Source organism: Ambystoma mexicanum, chromosome 12, assembly GCF_040938575.1.
Source record: "Ambystoma mexicanum isolate Mex_15411 chromosome 12, UKY_AmexF1_1, whole genome shotgun sequence".
NCBI lineage: Eukaryota > Metazoa > Chordata > Amphibia > Caudata > Ambystomatidae > Ambystoma > Ambystoma mexicanum.
Window position 1 is genome coordinate 498866739 of NC_090936.1, and position 19608 is coordinate 498886346.

General features: G+C 44.2%; 1 protein-coding gene across 1 annotated transcript in view; it reads right to left on the reverse strand.

Moving 5' to 3' along the window:
• The window catches only part of AGBL3 (AGBL carboxypeptidase 3), a 2309829-nt gene that overhangs the window by 965157 nt on the left and 1325064 nt on the right, over positions 1–19608 (reverse strand). The window lies entirely within an intron of this gene.

Here is a 19608-nt window from a genome sequence, read left to right on the forward strand (position 1 = left end):
AAGGCATTGGCTAAAAAGGGGAAATTCTGTACCCAATAGAATGTCTTCCGGCAGTTCAGGCATGGCCATCATAGGCACTAGTAGTTATTTGTAGTTATTAACCAAGGACGTGTATGATCACATTAGCTTGTGAATAAAGATCCTTGTCCCTGTGCACGCAGATAATCTGGAAACATTTTCCTTGGTGGTACACCTCTGGACTTATCAGGTTGGCCTAGATTGCTGTCCGTTTATTGCTGAAATTTAACAGAGCTCTGTGCTGGACTCCTTGGACTTCTGGGAGGTGAAATTTGGTCCAAAAGGAGGGGCTCCAGTCCCTCTTCCTTGTTGTGAAAAAAAGAAGACAATATACCCTGTATGTGTTGGCTCCACTCCCCAGTCCTGCTGGAACATTTCAGGGACAGTGGATTCTCTGGTGTTCATGAACTCAATCTCCACTGGTTCTTCTTTGGGTTGCTTGAGATAAAACCCGGAAGCATGTCCTGGTTTCGCACAGGTATAGCACCGGATTATCTCTGGTCGGGGTACAGCTATGCAGTAGGCCTCGTTTTAGGGTCTGGTGTTCCTGCTGTGGGACTAGATCTTCTTAGGGCTGGACTTTTAGTTTCCTTGACACCCCGATTTAGGATGTTTGGGGAGCAAGGATGCCAGTTGTACAGAAGGTAAGCAGGGGAGCAGAGAGCGTGAGGGATTTCAGGATGTGACCAGAGGAGCAGGGGGTTGTTGGGGAGCAGCATGTGGGATGCCGGTGGTGGGGATGCAGTTGGGTAGCCATCCCAGCAATCCAATGCAACGCAGGCGTATATCAGCAAAATATATCTGCATTCCCAGCAGTCCGATTGGCTAGAATATGGTCCAAAGCTTAAAAATGAGAGTGAAAAAAAGAAAGTTTGGAACATGAAGTTCAAAGACACGTCATTAATTTGAAATCTGATGGAGGATCCATGTTCAAAATAGCAACACATGTACATTTCTTGTACATTTCTTGAAAAAACTTTTTGAAACTCCACCCTTGCAGTTCCATGTAATAATGTAATAATGTCCCCTCAAAAATATCGCCATGCAATAAAATTTCCGAAAAATTGCAGTTTTTTGTGGGGACATTATTACATGGAACATGCAGGGGACACCCCTGCAACCCCCAAAGCCTTTTTTATTTTTCATGGGGAGCGCGGGACACCCCCGCAAACCCTGCTACCCCTGTCCCTATATATATGGTCACCTATATAATGTCGCCACAACCTTTTCCCAGCTACATTATATAAGACGACCATAAATATAGGGATATTATTACCCGATAGTATCCTTGCTTACTGTGGTGCCACCATACTTAGTCACTCGAGCACAGGCTGAAAATGACAGACCAATGGGAAACTTGAAGACAGAGGGGATGAGCTGTGCTAATCAGGAGGAGGCTCTGAACCATGTAGTGTTGTCCTGCTGGCATAGTTGAGCTCCTGAAACACTGTGCACTTGTAACACTGTATACCTCAGAAGTGATGTACTTAAGTGTTGTAAACACCAAACGGGCTAGACACTTGGGAAAAGGAAGCGACTCGGTTAAGGTTACAATGCACTGGGAAATGTTAAAGTTCTAAGTATTTGTGAAACAGTGTGAAACTCTTAAAAAGTATAAAGCTAGGAGGTGGTAAAGTTAAGTGAACATAAGGAACGCTAGGATTCTGAAGTGCTGTGTAAAAGCTATGTGGTTTAGAAACGGTGTGTATAAGAAGCTCTCTAACGCTGAAAATGTGGTGAATTCTGAACAGCGCTGTAATCTTGAAGTCAGGCGCAAAAGCTCACAGACAATGAGTGTTGTGAATCCTGATGAGAACCCCAACGGAGATTCGCTTTGCGGGAAACTCTGGAGCAGGGAACTAATTTATGGCTGAAAACTCACAGGCACCACAAGACAATTGTGACAACACATACCCTGCCTGGATGTAACCGCTGGCCTGGGTGTGACATGGCAGCCTCTGTCCACCAGCCACCACGTGATGTGGTGCCTAGGGTTGGTATGGCATAGATACCCAGGTTGCCACTACAGTGCGAATGTTAGCCAACAGGGGGATCATGACAAGAGTTCTGTGGCCCCTTTAAGAGAGATCTTTCAGGATATATGGGCTGATCCCACAGAACAATGCAATGCCAACCCGCTTTCCCACATCTGACAGAATGCACAGTTTGAACAGTGTATCACAAAGAATTCTCACCACATGCACTTATGTTGTCAGTGCAGACGTACAGTATAGCAAAGCCCGGCCTGATCCGCTCTTGGATCAGGACGACTGCACATACATGCATGCACAAGCATGCAGAATCCAAGGTGGCAGACCTGCTAATGCAGTCTTTGTCCGCTGAGTGTGTCAAAGCAGGAAAACTCAATCTTTGCTGCACCCTGTAATGGACTCACCCACCCATTAATTCCATCTAGGCTCAATATGTTCACCAAGTTCTAAACATGAACTTTAACCCCATCCAACAGGAGGGGAAAAGTATTAGGAGAGAAAATCTAGATGTGGGAACTTAGAGTAGGGGAGCAGCGAGCGGTGAAGAAGAGCAAGAGGAGGAGGTGAGGTTGGATGGAGTGTTGCATGTGGAGACATGAGAGGTGCAGAGAGAGAGAGATAGAGAGAAAGGTGCAGGATGTGGTGGCGGTGCAGAGAGCAGAAGGTGCAGGAAGAGTCAGAGGTGCAGAGAGTGGAATGGGCAGGAGGAGGCAGAGGTGCAGGATGTATTGAAGAGGCAGAGAGTGTGGAAGGTACAAACTGAGGTGGAGGTGGAGAGCAAATAGCAGGAGGAAGGGAAGGAACTGAGATTGGAGGAGTTAATTTTCAAGGAGGGGCTGGGGGCAGAAGAGGAACCAGAAAGAGCAGAACAGATTTGAGTATGAAAACAGAGCAGGAGAGAGAGTAAAAGAAGGTAGCGTAGGTGGAGAGAGAAAGAGAACACTTCTGGAAAGAGAAATGAGAGGTGAGAAATCATTGTCTGGACGCTTAGAGGCACAGATAGAGAGTAAGACAACACAAAACTATCAATTATCTGGGAGAAGGAAAAGGCATGTGGTGAAATATTAAGTAGCTTAGTTGACAGTCAGCTCAAGGGACAGTGCCAAGGGTCAACATCTGTCTCTCAGGCAGCATACGTGAGCAGTGAAAAATCAACAAGGGTACTGAGAGGGGCATGGGACATTCTATATTCAGGACCCAAAGCCAGGGAGGTAACCCAAGGCTCCATCTCACACCTCGAAGCACTCCTGGCCTTCCAGATCCCTGTTTAACAGAGGATACTGTTAAACGGTTTAGAGTGATTCTTTTGAAAAAAAAGTTTCGAATCACAAAACAATCTATATTTAACATGCAAAAATGCATTTCTTTCGAAACCAATCCATCGACAATAAACGGACTGGTTTCAATTGAAATGCACTTTCACATGTTAAAATGAGCATTTCAATGCTTTTTTTGTAACTTTAAAACGTTACATGGAGCTGTCCAGTGCTGACATTTCAACACTGGCCAGCGCCTTGTAACGTTTGAAAGTTTTTGTGTATATTAGGGGGGTTCCCCCCCAGCCCTGCCCCAAACCCCATGCCACCCCCCCACACCCCAACCCTAAGCCAAACCCCAACCCTAACCCTATTTTAACACTTAAACTAACTCTAACCCTAACCCCAAACCCTAACCCTAACCCTAACCCTAAACCCTAAACCCAGCCCCAACCCTAATTTAACCCCTAAACTAACCCAAGCCCCAACCCTAACCCTATTTTAACACTTAAACTAACCCTAGTCCCAACCCTAGCCCTAACCCTAAACCCTAACCCTAGCCCCAACCCTAACCCTAATTTAACCCCTAAACTAACCCAAGCCCCAACCCAAACCCTAACCCTGGCCCCAGCCCTGCATTAATACTTACCATTACATGTCGATGGCACCATCAAATTTTTTTCAACGAAATGGTCATTCAATGGAATGGCATTTCGACAAAAACAATTCAAAGGTTTGCCATTCGAAACGTTTACATTTGTTGGAATGATCGGATAACTGTTAAACAGGGAGTATCTGACAGCAGCAATAGAGCTTACAATACCTCACAAGTTTCCCCCACAATGGCCTCCTGATAAAGGGCATTTCCGCCACCAGGCCTTTCCTCCACAGAGAGGCTTTGTACACCCGGATGTGAGTAATGTTGGGTTGAGGTCTGCAGAGAGACTATTTGTACCAACAAACTTTATTTGAAGCAACTCTTTCTTGCCTTGAAAGCTGCTCTTCACAAGGACTGCAGCTCCCAGAAATTACCCAAATCAGCCAGTAGAATTGTGATGCGGTAGAACAGTTTAACAGGGTTAAAGGAAGCCATGCAAACATTTGTCAAATACAACAGGATTTATCCAGAAAGGAATCCTGTAAAACATGTATTTATATGACAGCTTATCCTGACCCAAAGATTGAGATTGATTCAGGCAATACTGTAAGAAGTGCACTGGCACTGCTTGTTTTTTGAGTTTTTGTGTAAGAGAGTATAATATGTCCTGCGTGAGTTTTCTTCCCACACAGGTCAAAGAGAAATAAAGGCGAGCTTCAAGACTCAAATTGGGGTCAATTAAGGACTCTGCAATAGGTGAAAAAAGTGTGTGATTTTAGATTCTGCCTGTTTTGTATTAGATGAAGTGCCGTTGAATCTCAAGGATCTAAGTTGGCCAGGCACTATAGTGGATCTATTCACAGAATCAGTTTTAGCAAGAGCAGAAACTGGACCTACTGATGGCAGGGATAGAGGTTCAACCACAATGTTTGAAGTAGTTACTGCTGGCATCTCCATCACCACTAGGATATGCCTGTCCTCTGTCTGAGGGTGACATCGCTGTTAAGCTGCTTCAGTGCTGCAGTGTTGATTTTATAGGAGAGGTTGGTCCAAAGGGCCCAGCGCCCAACAGTCACTGCACCTTTCTCTTGTAACTACGAGACTCCAATTACACAGTTGAGTAGCACAGATAGGCGCTGCTTCAGCGCTGCAGCGTTGATTTCATAGTGGAGGAGGGGGGCAGTTCAAAGGGCCATCCAGCACCCAATTATTGCACCTTGTCCTTGTAACCACGAGACTCAATTACACAGGTGAGTAGCAGAGATAAGCACATATAAAATAATGTGTTCAAGTCAGCCAGAGACATATCAAAGAAAGAGGAAAAGTGTCAGGGTGATATATTAATTCCATGGATTGAGTTACTTAATATCACTTGGCCTGTAAAAAAACCCTCTTATTTTATTCCTATTTCCCCTCACTACGAACTCTAAATAAAGACCAGTTATTTGGAATTTGCTCAGGAGTCTGATGGTGTTTCACAAATGTCTCCGTAACGCAAACTGGAGGTTGTGGATTGCCCTCTGAAGTGATCTATTCTCTGTAAGCACTGACCCATTGTAAACCCTATGACCCACAATTGCTGTGACCTCATGACAAGCAACAGGCTACGGTTGCCTCTGAATTGAGTGGTTCTCTGGAAACAATATGACACTATAAATCATGTAACTATGAAACCTTGTGAACCAAAGAAAATGGCTCAACAAGGCGATTGAGAATCCTGGAAAAGACTGGGAACTCCTACCGAGAATCCTGAGAGGAATTTAGTGAAAACAATGGGAGGCTATTTTATACAGTCTCTGGTCCATATCAAGTTCCCAGCCGGAGAGGCTAACTACTGTGCTTTGTACTACTGCTACTAGAGTGGGATGAAGAGAATGAGAATGTTTATTGAGAATCAGCAGAGAAAGTCTATTAAGAATCGAGACGAAAGGGTTATTAAGGCCATTGATCACTCTGAGGGGAGGATAGAGCGCTCCTGAGAATTGTTCATTTAAGTCTCTGATCCATGTCACTTGCCAATACAAAAGTTTAATGGAGAAAGTCTTGGGTGCTCGTCGTCACGGTGGTTGTGAAACTCAAATTGTCTGTCCTCTGGCCAAACTAACCTACTCTAGCCCTACCAGTAACAAAAGACATTAACATAAATGGCTCCAGGAGAATAGCTCCCTTCTCCTGGTGCAATGGGATCAGTCCTAGGGGTGCATTTGTATTAGTCTCTGATAATAGTTCAAGTTCTGCACTTGTAGAGAATACCAGTAGAATTGCTCCCTTCTCCTGGTCCCACAGTTCAACAACTGCTATCTCTTCCTAGTCGACTTGGTCAGTCTCCAAGATGCTGTTTAGTAACCTTGTGCCTTAGTTTCTGATTCAACACATTTAGGCGAAAGAACGTTCTCCTGCAGCAGTTCTTTAGCCGTTGGCAAACTTTGGATCGTTTCCTGCAACAGTTTTTAATCAACCTTTGCGTTTCGTTCCACGCTTCTCTTAGGGCTTGCTTAAAAACCAAAGACTCCAGTTGTTGCCAACACACAGTTATTTCTCTTATTTCTTTCCCCTCCTCTTGTCGATGAAAACAAGGGTAACTGTAGCTTCCTTCATTTATTCTAACACCCTGACAAAGGAGACTTTTCTCGTTGCACTCTCTAACCTGATTGTCTCTTTTGTTGATAAGAGTGTTGAGGGAGAATACTCCTGATATGGTCTTCTCTTTCAGTCTCTTTGACACAACTGAGATGAGGGAGATCACTAGTGATGTAATCATCACACTAGATACTTAAATCCCAACTCTGGAGACAAGGGAGATTACCCCTGAGGCTTTCTTTCCTTTCAATACTCTTGATACAAATTATTGAGATGAGGGAGATTACTCCCGATATCTTCTTCCCATTTGGTACTCCTGGCACTAGTAGTGAGACAAGGGAGATTACTCCCGATGTCGTCTTTACCTTCCTTACTTTTGAGGCAATTACTGAGAGAAGAGAGATTCCTCCCAAGGCTTTCTTTCCATTTAATATTCTTAAAACAGTTACTGAGTTGAGGGAGATTACTCCTGATGCCTTATTTATATTCAGTACTTTTAATACAGTGACTGAATGGGGTCATGCCAATGCTGGTCCGTTTCCAAACTTCCAGTCAGGCCTGCTCTGGGTCACCTGAAAAAGACTGATGCAATCTGCTGTCAGCATCCTCCCGACTGGAGGGGTGTTTTGGCAACATAGCTTCATGCTCCCAGGTTGGAACTTCTGGGTCTGCCAGGCTTTACGCATGCTTTGTCCCTCTTCTGGCAGGTAGACAGCAACGGCTTCTAGCGGTCACAACACCTGTAGAGGAGGTCCCAAATAAAGCCTGCACTCCAGTCGCCCACTTTGAAGTTCCAGGAACCAAAATATGTGACGTGTGATGAGCAAAGAAACCAGCAGAGAGCTGCAGTGGGGCTCTGCCCAGTGCCTATCAGAAGAGCAATGCCTACTGAAGTACCGGGAACAAGAAAACCATGGCCAGTAAGGTATCCATTAAGGAAACCCTACCAGCAAATGAAACAAAATGAAGATTGCCTAAGTACTGTCCCGGAAGAAACCAAAAAGGTCTTAATGGAAGACGAATGGTGACGTCATGAGGACCCGGACAGACTCACAGATAGAAGAAATGACAACCCAAGAATGACACAAAGAGACGAAACGCCATGAATAAAGATATTGTGAACCTAAAGGGGAAGAACGATGTTGAAATGCAAAGAAGCTCAAGCTGTAAGTAAGATGAAGATATTCGACCAGTTTACACCTGTAAATATGCTTGGAACCGCAAGAAAGCTAAGGAAACAGTGCGGCTTGCTATGCTAAGTAGAAGAGTAGTGCGGCAAGCGCCATTATACATAAATCTACCTCAAACAAAGTACTTTATTATAAGTATATTTCCACTTTGCAAACGAAGCAGAATCAACCTAGGTTAGTTACTAAAGGCGAAATGAGCAGAGATTTACATTTAGCAAAACGAGAAGATACGGCTGAATCGAAACTCGGCAGAAGCAACTCGTGCCAGGGAAGTCAAGGTCATACCAATAGACAAGGCGAACAGTAGCTACATTTAATTGAAACTAAGAACAGAATATCCTGCCTGTGAAAGGTCGAGATAAGAAGACATAGGCAGGTGGCAGGCTAAATAAGAATCAAATACACAAATTGAGAGAAACGAGACAAATTCACGGTGTGGGAAGCAAGTGACCAGCCGAGCAAGAAGAAGCAAGGGTTCACGCCTACGCTTGGCACCGGACCAAGCAGAGATGACAGAACCTTTCCAGAAAGAAGATGCATTTTAGAGGCCAACTACAGTGAACTAATTGACACATGGCTACTAAAGTGATGATTGACTGTAGCGATAATCGGAGGAAGGCCGGGTAACTGAGGGGCACCCCGCACCTGCCGACCATTCTGCGTGCTGCTAAGCGAAGTGGAAAAGTATGCATGGGGTTGGTGCCAACCCAATCACAATGGACCAAATAATCTAGGGTCCTATAGTTAGTAGAACCAATGAGACGTCGTACTTTTTGTGACGTCTACAGTAGTCATTTTTGAAGGAAGGGCTTCGACGCCCACTTGACAGTGTTTACCCAATCCGCTCACTCCATTACCATATACAGATATAGTACCTAAAGTAAAGTTACCTTTTCCTAACCAATAGAATTGCATGTTAACTTCTGAGTGTTACACATCAATTATGACAAGTTTTGAGCATAAATGTTACAGCTTGTATGAAGTTTGTTGGAGTTGAAGCGAGAAGGACGATCGCATCACTGCTGATATCCATGGCTCCCTGTTTTTTGTACTTGTCATTAAACAGACTCCCTTTGCCAAACCATTGAGTTGTCCTTATTGATTGGTGTTGGAGTAATAAATCTGCACCCCATCCATCTCGAGGGTGCAGCTATCTCGTCTTAAAGTACTTCTGGGCAAACCTCGGCTCTATGGGCCAGCCGGGGGTCTCGGAGTACACACCAATGGACTTCTCTGGCTCAAGATGTCTGGCACTCCTCTTGTGGACTTGGAAGACCCCTTCCCTGAATGGCAGACACACAGGACTGGCTTCCCGGATACTTCGAAGAAGAGTAGCAGTTTTGCACAATGGTCCCTCATAGCAGATCCTCTCTGGATCCGTCCTTGGGAGACACAACAGATTTTGGTAAAGACTGGAGGGGGTATCTATACTTCTGCCCCCTATATGGTAGGGTAAAGGCACAGAACAACCCCTTTGGTAAACGTGGCAAGCAGCCAGGCATACGCTTTCACAAGGTGATGCAGGGAGGTTAAGTACAGATTTTCCACAAACCCCTCACAAAGGAATGTCCACACACTATGTTAGGTGAGAACACAGCTTTATATAAAATAAGGTTGCTATATCTACCATATATGCATTTAAATAGTAACACTATGTACATGGAATACTTACTAAGAGAATGGTAAATATATACACTGAATGTGGTACCACACACCATTTAAATTCAGTAAGAGCTGCAATAACTGCAGAGAGTTTTATATGGCAGGTTAATGCTTAAATAAGGTGTAACCAGCATAAAATAAGAAAGAAAGGCAGGTTAGTTACGAACAGTGGCAGAATAGTTTCTTTAGACAAGTAATTCTGTGTGAGAATCCCCTCACCTGGGCAACCTGTAATAGAAAAGTTAGGGAGTAACTTATGTTGTCTTTTACAGCCCAGTCCAATATTGTTCAATAACATTGTGCTTTCTTTTGAAAGGTTCTACAACCCCAAAGTACCTGTGAAGCCACAGGGGAACAGGATTCAAGACAAATCTAAGACCCCTGGACGACTCCTGAGGCTAGAAGATGCTCTTCCTCATCACAGTACTTTTGGTGCCTTGGAGGCGAAGCAGCAGAGTTTCCTGGCTTTGCTCGACGATTCCCTCCGAGGATGGACCCCCTTTGGAAGAAGGAGCCACTGGAATGCTGAGTCCAAGAATTCAAAGGAACCAATGTCTTTTGGAATGGCAGCAATTTGGCTCTTCGCGGTGCTCCCCTTTGGTTGACAATTTCTCTGACTGTAGAATTTATGTGATGAAGAAAATTGCTGTGGTGTCCTTAAAGGCTTGGTGGATGCAGATACGACCCCTGGGATCCTTCAATGACTTCTGCCGGCGGCGGGTGCATATGTCACTGTGTCAGTTTTCAGAATATAGCGTTTTTTCCAGCTATCAGTTCTTCGGTGCTGCAGCCACAGCACGGACCTCTGGACGGCTTCTGGTGAGCTGGACTCAACCACTGGAGTGGACCTCGGACCCTCACCAAATCTGTACCATCGGGACGACTTCGATAGCTTCTGATGGCAGGAGGACCTGCCACAGACGTTCGTCTTGCTAAGCTTCGACTTCAGCTACTGAAGAAATTGGTAAGTAAGAGGTCTCCAGATATACACATCTGTCCCTCATTCACTCTGCCTGAGCCAGGTTCAGCCAGCTAATCACTCATTAGGGTATTCAGGCAGGCAGCAAATCAATCAGGCTCACAGGCATTTAGGCCATTCACTCCAACCAGACACCCATAACAAAGGAATGCGAATTGGGGCAAGTACCCAGCCTTTCAGCACGCTACACTGCATTCATGTCAGTTTCGGGCAGGGCTCTCTCATTCATTGTGTCACACACACACAGAAACCAGACACCCACAACAGAGAATGTGAGTTCACTTCAGACTCCATTCACACAGGTCCCACCCCTAGGGCGTACCCAGAACACACAACACCTGGGAAGGCTCCAGTCAGTCTGACAGGCGGCAGCCCCAGAGCCATATATGGTGTTTCCACCCAACACCCATTTCAGGAGGAAGGGACAGAGTCAGGGCTTCCCAGGACTTTGGGAAACAAGGTAAAAGGCAATAAAAACCAAGAGGCCACAGGGGCCATCTTGCCTCCTAACAGAAATCCATTGATTCCTCTGGCAGGGCCTGGAAATCACAAAATGGAGGATACTCAGAGCTACTATCAAGTCAGGATGTAGCTGCCACCAGCCCATGCCCTGCTCTGTGGGCAACACACAGGTTCCCAAAAACACACATAAGGGGTACAAGACAGTACACCCACCCATGGGTGCCATAACGGTATCCCATGGGTGATGTTTACCAAAAGATACGAATGAAGAACTGCACTGCCAGAGGTCCAGGTGGGACCTCAGTTGCAGAAAACAGAGAAAACACCCACATAGAAATGGTAAGGCAAGGACAGGAGGCCCTGTCCCTCCATAAGGTATTTCCAGCATCATACTCCCCATCAGAGTGTCACAGACCTTTGTGTCCATTTGGTATTCTTCATGCCTCCTTGAGGCCACCTCTTTCCAGTACCTTCTGTGCTTGCCAAAGGAGTAGTATTTATAACTCCATCAATCTTTTTCTTCACAGTACTCCTGGAAGATGACTTGAGAGCAGACTATGTCCATTTAAGTCTTCCTAATCTTGGTGGTATCAATATTTACAGGAAGAAATGAAAGAGTATTACAACAGAATGCAGTAGTGCTTTCAGATCGCTTCTCAGCAGAGTTAATGGATTTCATAGACTCAAGGACAAGAGGGTTAGGGAGTTCCATCACGGAACGAGAGTCGTTGTCCCTGTGAGGGGATTAGCTCCCTTTGAGGGGCCGCCTTCCGCCACCCCTAAGAGGAATGTTGCATAGTGTACTCACCACCCTCGCGTCGACGAAATACCATGAATCATCACAATGCCCAGTATTGGGGTCTTATAGATTTGCATACTTTTGAATATTCTAGACAAAAGGTTTCCCCACAGAATAACTGCGCCACACTGTTTGATAGAAATTTGTTTCTCAAAGAATCTGTATTGAGGTTTTTTTCAAAAACAAGAATATTGTGGTGCCCTTCAGTTTACACGTGTTTCGTCTGCACTTGAGCCTTTCTCAAAACAAAATAGGGCATAATGCTAGTGACAAGTACAATAATTTGACATGTATTCAAATATTATACATACATTCAATTGGTATACATAAGGCAAAAACAAGTAGGAGGTATTTAGATATGGTACTGCAAATTAAACAAACAAATACAATATAAATGCGGGAAGGAAAAATGGGGGAAAAAAAAAGAGAAAATTGGTGAAAATTGATCCAAAATTGAGCGAGTTGGCCTCCTCAGAATCAACGTCATCCGCGAAGGGAAAATTATTTGGGGACTCCTTTATCAAGGAACTAACCAAATTTACAAATTCCTATGCGGCAGTGGATAAGGCACAGGCCTCTCTCAAAAGAGTGTTTGGGAGGCACATTTTTAGACGGGCCAGCAGAGGCAGGGGGTCACTCAGCTAGCCGATTCCACTATAATAGATCCTATCAGGACAGAGCACAGTGGCGAGAGTAAGAGGATCATATACAAACGCCTTTTTTTCCATCAAGGAGTAGAGGAAGAGGCAGAAACTGGCGACATGGGGAACGTCAGCAAAACAACCCTGATGAGAACAGAGTACCCACACCTAAGTACCGCAGAAGTAGGGGAGATGACAGCACAGTTTTTACAAAATTGGATGGCTATATCGGGAGATGCCGGGGTAATACAAACCGCACAAGGTTTCAAATAGACTTTCTAGAGACACCACATCAGGAAAATCCACCAGGTGGTCTAGAACTGAATAGAGAAGACAAATTATTACTGGAAAGATAGTTACGAGGGCTAGAAAGCAAAACAGCTATAAAACCAATAACAGTTCAATCAAAGGGATACATAAGCAATATGTTCCTAGTAAAAGGGAAACACAGACAAGGCTGATTATAAACCTGAGAGGCCTAAATGATGTACAGACACTTCAAGATGGAAGGGATACACCTGTTAAGAGATACCTTAATTCAGGGAGACTGGCTAGCCAGGATAGATTTAAAGGATGCATACCTGACCATTCCCATAGCAGAGGAACACTGCAGATTTCTGAGATTCATCTGGGAAGAAGCAACATGGGAATTTTGTTGCCTGCCCTTTGGCCTGGCATCAGCACCATGGTGTTTCACCAAGATGATGAAACCAGTAGTGACACACCTCAGAAGTCAGGGGATAAGACTTATGGTCTATCTAGACAATATATGTCTGATGTGCTATAGACGACAATAAAATTGTTAGAGAATCTGGGGTTTCTAATAAATTGGGAGAAATCCAGTATAGTACCAGAGCAGTCAATGGAATTTCTGGGGTTCATAGTGGACCCTACTCAGGGAACTCTCAGTCTACCCATTCCCAAGGTGAACGATATCAAAGAACAGCTAAGACTCACACACTAGCGAAGGGAGAACTGTCGCTGAGGGACATTGCAAGACTAGTGGGCCTCATAGCGGCATCAATCCAAGCAATATTCCCAGGACTACTACATTACAGGGCACTCCAGAGGTTGAAGGTCAATCACCTCAGGAGGGGCGCTTCATACGAAGCAAAGGTGGCCATCTCCCAAGAAGTGAGGGAAGAATTGGAATGGTGGCTACTACACATGGATGCATGGAATGGGAGAGTGATATTTGGTTCTTCCCCGAACCTAGTCATCGAATCCAGCGCCAGCAGATGGGGCTGGGGAGCCCGATGTGGGAACCTGTGGACAGGGGGCAGGTGGTCGGATCAAGAGACAAATCTCCCTATCAACTGCCTGGAGTTGCTTACAGGGTCCTTTGCAGTGAAATGCTGGACTCAAGAGAGAGCACAATGTTGTGTCCTGCTAAAAATGGACAATATCTCGGCAGTCAGGTACATAAACATGCTGGGCGGGACAAGGTCCAGACTACTGGCAGAACTGGCAAAAGACTTCTGGGAACTCTGTCTTTAGAGGAGAGTCTCAGTGACGGCGGAATATCTGCCGGGCCATCAGAACGAGGTGGCCGATTGGAACTCCAGATACCTCAGGGATGCCAGCGATTGGAAGCTGGACGAGGTAGTGTTTCCAAGAACTAATGACCCACTGGGGACCATGCCAGATAGATCTATTTGCATCGAGACTAAACAAATAATTACCCCGGTTCTTCAGGTGGAGACTGGACCCAGAGGCAGAGGAAACAGATGCCTTCCTACAGTCATAGGGCCGCCAGACGAACTACACGTGCCCTCCTTTCACAATGATAGCGAGGACGCTAGCCCAGGTGAGACACCAAAGAGCATCCCTAGTACTAGTTACGCCGGACTGGAGGGGGCAGGCGTGGTTTCCCAGTCTACTGGAATTGTCACACCACAACCCAGTGACATTACCCAATGACAATTTCATTATTTGAGATCCCAGCAAAGCCATCCACTAGTGAGGTCAGGAAGACTCAACCTGTTAGCATGGGTGATTTCAAGAGATCTTGGGTTAGGCCAGGACTATCGAATGAGGCTGAAAACATCATTAGTGAATCCTGGGCTCCAGGGACACAAAGGGCATATAAATCAGCATGGGCTAGATAGAGTAGCTGGTGTCTGGAGAGGAATATTCATCCCGATGGAACGGATGTAGTACACGTAGCTAATTTTTTAGCACAGCTAGCAGCTCAAGCAAAGGCATACAGGACTATAAACACGGCCAGATCTGCGATATCGGCAGGACATCCTAGAGTAGAAGGATTAGCGATAGGGGAACAGCCATTAATCTGTAGATTAGTAAGGGGAGTAAAAATTACTAGACCCCCTAGCTAAAAGTATAATCAAGTATGGGATGTAGACAGAGTCTTGAGATTATTTCTAGTATGGCCAGATAATCAGGACCTATCCAGGAAAGCTATTTCAGGCAAGCTAGCCATGCTCTTATGTCTTTTAGCTTGCAAAAGATCCTCAGACATTAGAGCACTGGAAATCAACAGGATAAGTATATCTCCGAACGGAGTGACCTTTCTCATAACAAGAAGGACCAAGACAGGTTTGAGATCCATTTCTTACGAAGCCTTCTCAGGACAACCAAAATTGTGCCCGGTCAGATGCTTAGCAGCATATGAGGCTATGACAAGAGAAGTAAGACCTCCAGGAGTATCACAATTATTGATGGCAATTTGTAAACCATTTAAAGCCATTACACCGGCTACCATAGCCAGATGGCTTAGATGGGTGATGGTACAAGCAGGCATTGATATAGTGAAATATGGCGCCCATTCAACTAGAGGAGCACTGGCTACCACAGCTTTTAACAAAGGAGCCAGAGTAGAGGACATTATGAGGTCAGCAGATTGGTCAAATGAATCGACTTTTAAAACTTTCTATTTCAAACCTATGGAAAGTGCGACATTGTTAGTGGTGAGTAAGCTTTGAACAGGCATAATCCGAGCCTCCGGTCTTGACATAGAATTCAGATTTTCAACACATTCGTTCCAGAAAGTCATAATTCTATTAAAAACACAGAGGCGAGGGATTATCGCACCCTATCAATCGTAAGAATGTGATGCATTATAAAATACTGAAATGTTTACAAGTTTTTTCTATAATTAATGAAATGATGCATGAGGAATACAATAAGATGGTAAAGTTGTAAGATGCACTGGAAAAGAATGTTAATACTTTGTGATTGAATTTACGATTGTCCCACCCTTGTTTCAGTCTATAGTCACCTTTTTAATTTTTCTATAGGGATAGCGGCAGACAACAAGCAATCCAGTAATTGAACTAGGATTAACAGGGAACGGACGGAATTTTAAAAGTGCACTGGACGCAACCTCGACTGGACAAAGAAAGAGGAGGAATAAAAGAAGGACAAGAGGTTTTAAGGACTAAGGACATGTTGATTGGTTGAAAATGTCACATGGTCAGTTTAAGGACCAATAAGAAATGAACTACAAAGCCTCAAAAAACATGGTTATGGTAGTTTTTTATTGGTTTTGTGTTACATTGTTTATTGGTTTGTTCTTTGCTCCTGATCAGTAAAGTTGAGAGAGAAGCATAATCCTTCGCATCCGTGTCTTTAATAGAATTATGACTTTCTGGAACTAATGTGTTGAAAATCTGAATTCTACCCTGGTGGGGACACATTGACAGGGTCATGGGGGATCGCTTCTATTAGTACTTGCACGGGTACTTGTGAATAGTAACAAACTACGGTAATCGCACTTCAATGACTAAATTAATGAATACGACCGAGACTATGGCATGTAAATACAGTGAGGGATACAATGCAACATGCTCTCTCCGGCATATTTCACTATTAGCACATGCATGGTTATTTGTGAAGAAAATTATTAATTCACAGCAATCGTAATTTAGTGACTAAATTAATGAATACGGCCGAGACCATGGTTTTAAATACAGTGCGGGGCACAAATGCAACATGCTATCTCTGGCATTGCCATTGGGAACATTTACGCACAAAATATTAATTTTGAACTTTTTGCGGGCTCAGAGCTTTACAATTTAATTGGTTAATGGAATTGACTATACTTAATATGGGTACTGTATCGCTTATATACGAAGTGGGCAATGCATGAACAATCAATCTTGACACAGACATTTATTTGGTATAGCTGGGATTTAGCCCGAGACTTTATCCCTGACATAATGGATGAAAGCATTGTCCTTACGTGGATTTAAGCTACCATAATTAGGCAAGAAGACCTCATATGTAGTGGTTGACTATTCTAATTTCAAAACAAGTCTTGCATTATTATTAGCAATATCAGCTTCCCTTCATCTTCAATGTTTAACTATAATACGAATGAAAGAGGCTCCTCTGAGACAACTGTGACTATGATCAGCACATATCGTTCAGTACAATTAATTAACTGTATATTCAGTAACTTCATGGGCCATTGGGCCAAACACCAATTTCTAATCTAAATAATTGTTTTTATGTGTTTTTTCTCTCTATCTCTTCTTTTGCTCTCTTTTTTTCCTGATTTTTCCTTCCCGCATTTATATAGTTTTTATTGTTTATTGTTTGTTTAATTTGCAATACCATATCTAAATACCTCCTACTTGTTTTTTCCCTTATGTATACCAATTGAATGTATGTATACTATTTGAATACATGTCAAATTATTGTACTTGTCACTAGTATTACACCCTATTTTGTTTTCAGAAAGGCTCAAGTGCAGCCAAAACATGTGTAAGCTGAAGGGCACCACAATATTTTCTCGTGTTTGAAAAAAACTGAATGCAGATTCTTTGAGAAACAAATTTCTATCAAACAGTGTGGCGCATTTATTCTGCGGGGAAACCTTTTGTTTTACACATTGACCACAGTGGTAGGGGTGTTGGTCCCTCCGTACTATCTCACACCAACGCGACATGTACCTACGGTAATAATATTAGGTCGCAGGCATAAGAAGTTGTACCCCAGCCTGACCCCTCACTTTTGAATATTCTAACCTGTCGGACCGCAGACCCCTAGAAACTCCATTAAAATTACGTTAATTTACTTTTTCTCCTTTACAAACTCGTGCACAACCAAGCCATTGTGACATGTAAAAATCTGACAGCTCACATTTGACTATTTAAGTTTCACATCCAGATTCTTGATCTACATTCGCACTGTTTACAAGTGAACGCCACCCTCCTTTGGGAAGAGGCAGACGTATTTGATTCTATAAAAAGACACCAATACTGTGGCTTTACACTTAGAGGTAAATAAGTAATTCATCACCAGTACTTGGTCTATTATAGATACAAATTCTTTAGAATACATAGTACATACCAGGAAGGAAAGCAAATGCACAGAAGAGTGTAGAAACAGGGTAGTGAGCAAACAATTGCTTCCAAACTGGGATGGAGGAAAGGAAGCCACATTGAAATAGGTTTTTCAGCAGTGCCTGGCTGACTTTTGCTTCATCACGTGCTGTAGAGTCCAAGCAGTAATGTTGGCTGAACATGAGCACACTCCTCCAAGGAGCACCCTTGCATATCTCCTGGAGGGGCGTTTTGGCAAAGAAAGCACACGTGACCAACTTGCCTCTCAGTTGAGTGTGCGTCACCAGGCCTGTTGATGGTAGGCTGGTCTTATCTTAGCATAATCATATACAGTGAAACGTTCTGCAGGTGATTACCTGTTTTGGGATGGCACAGCCCTTGTTCTAATCCGAGAAGGATATTAGCAATTTATGTGACTATAGAAAAGCTGTAGGCCTGTCCAAATAGAACTACAGAGCCCTCTTTGCATTCAACGTGTGCAGCACCTGATTAGCACTGCTGACCGTTTTATAAAAACGGCTACTAATAAGAGGTGTTTTGATTCATGTGAACCCTTGACACCACCTTCAGGACAAAGTGAGGGTTTGCCTCAACATGACTTTATATCCCTTTTAGACTTTAACAAATGATTCCTGCACAGACAGGGTCTGCAGTTCCAACACCCTCCCTTAAATATGTAATGTCCAAGATGAACTTCAACTTCAAGGACTGCACCAGTTTTAACTGGAGTTGGGAGGCATTGACATTGTCAGCACCATGTTCAGTTTCCATGCTGGGGCTGGCCAATGGAGAGATAGGAACATGCGAAGCAGACTCCTCCATCTTAAAATCCTTAACCACTTGGACCATGAACAATGACAAGGCCTGGTCTCTTGCTGTATCATGTGATTGCAGATATATTTATCTTTATCAATGAATGTTACAGGCCATTTCAAGCTAAGAACATACAGAATCTCGGAAGGCTAACAAAGATCTCAATGCACGTGCGACTGACTGATTGCGCACACCAGCAGCAGAACCATTACAATTTCTTTGCGTTGGCATCCCAGGTAAAGACCACCCTAACCTCAGCCGGAATGTCCATGCAGTCCTGTATCAATGCTGGAAGCCCAGGCATAGGACGCAAGGAGCCAAGCCACCAAGCTGACAAAGCTGTGTCGTAATGGAGAACCCTGCCCTGCTCCCTGCTCAGCAAGTCACAGTGACCAGGCAGTAGAACTAGCTGTTCCACTGACAGATGCAGCAGCGCCAAAGCTTTCTGGCTCACACTGGAGCGATCATTATCATGTTGCAGGGCGCAAAAGGGATCATTCTCTGAATCAGAGCTTTCAGAGGAAAAAAGTACACAACTGTCCCATATCAGATGGTCAAAACATAATTCTACTGAGACTAAGGATGACGGCCCGTGAAGCCAAAGTCTCTAATTTCTGTTTTATATAGTGGCACTCTTGGCTACCTGCTGAGTACGGCTGCAGTGGTGTTCTTTCCCACCAGTGGCACCAGTGACAGCGACATACAATGCTTGCAACACCACAGCCACATGGTCTGTGCGGCTCCTGGTATAATGACGGGTAACTGGCATGCACATTAGTACATTGGGGTTATGCTGTCCATATGTATTCTGATAGCCTTTCCAGAGATGTTAGATAGAAAACTGAATTGCTCTCAGCTCCAGCACACTTATCCGATTCAACAATTTTTTTCGTTTCGGAGCACCACTTTCCCTGAACATCGAGGCGCGGCAAATGTGCCCCTCAACCTGAAAGATGCATCAGACACTAGCGTCGGCTGATGAAAATCTTCCTGAAACAGCAGCCCCTTGATCAGATTGCAGGGTTGGAAATTGCTGGGAGCTATTTAGCTCCTGCATCTAAAGTTTGCATCTCACATAAAAGATGTATATACAGCATGCTATGTACTAGCTCCTGGTAATATAGTGGTAGATCCTGCCTACTAGGTGATGACAATATCCAGGAACTAGTTTTAGATCCTGCTCATGAAATCTGAATTCCGACCCCTGGATATGGAACACAGGTCCACCAGGCTAGATTGTGCTTCATCACATGATCCACCCCAAAACTGTCCTCCCAACCCCCATCCAGATGATGCCGCTTGAAGTCCATCTG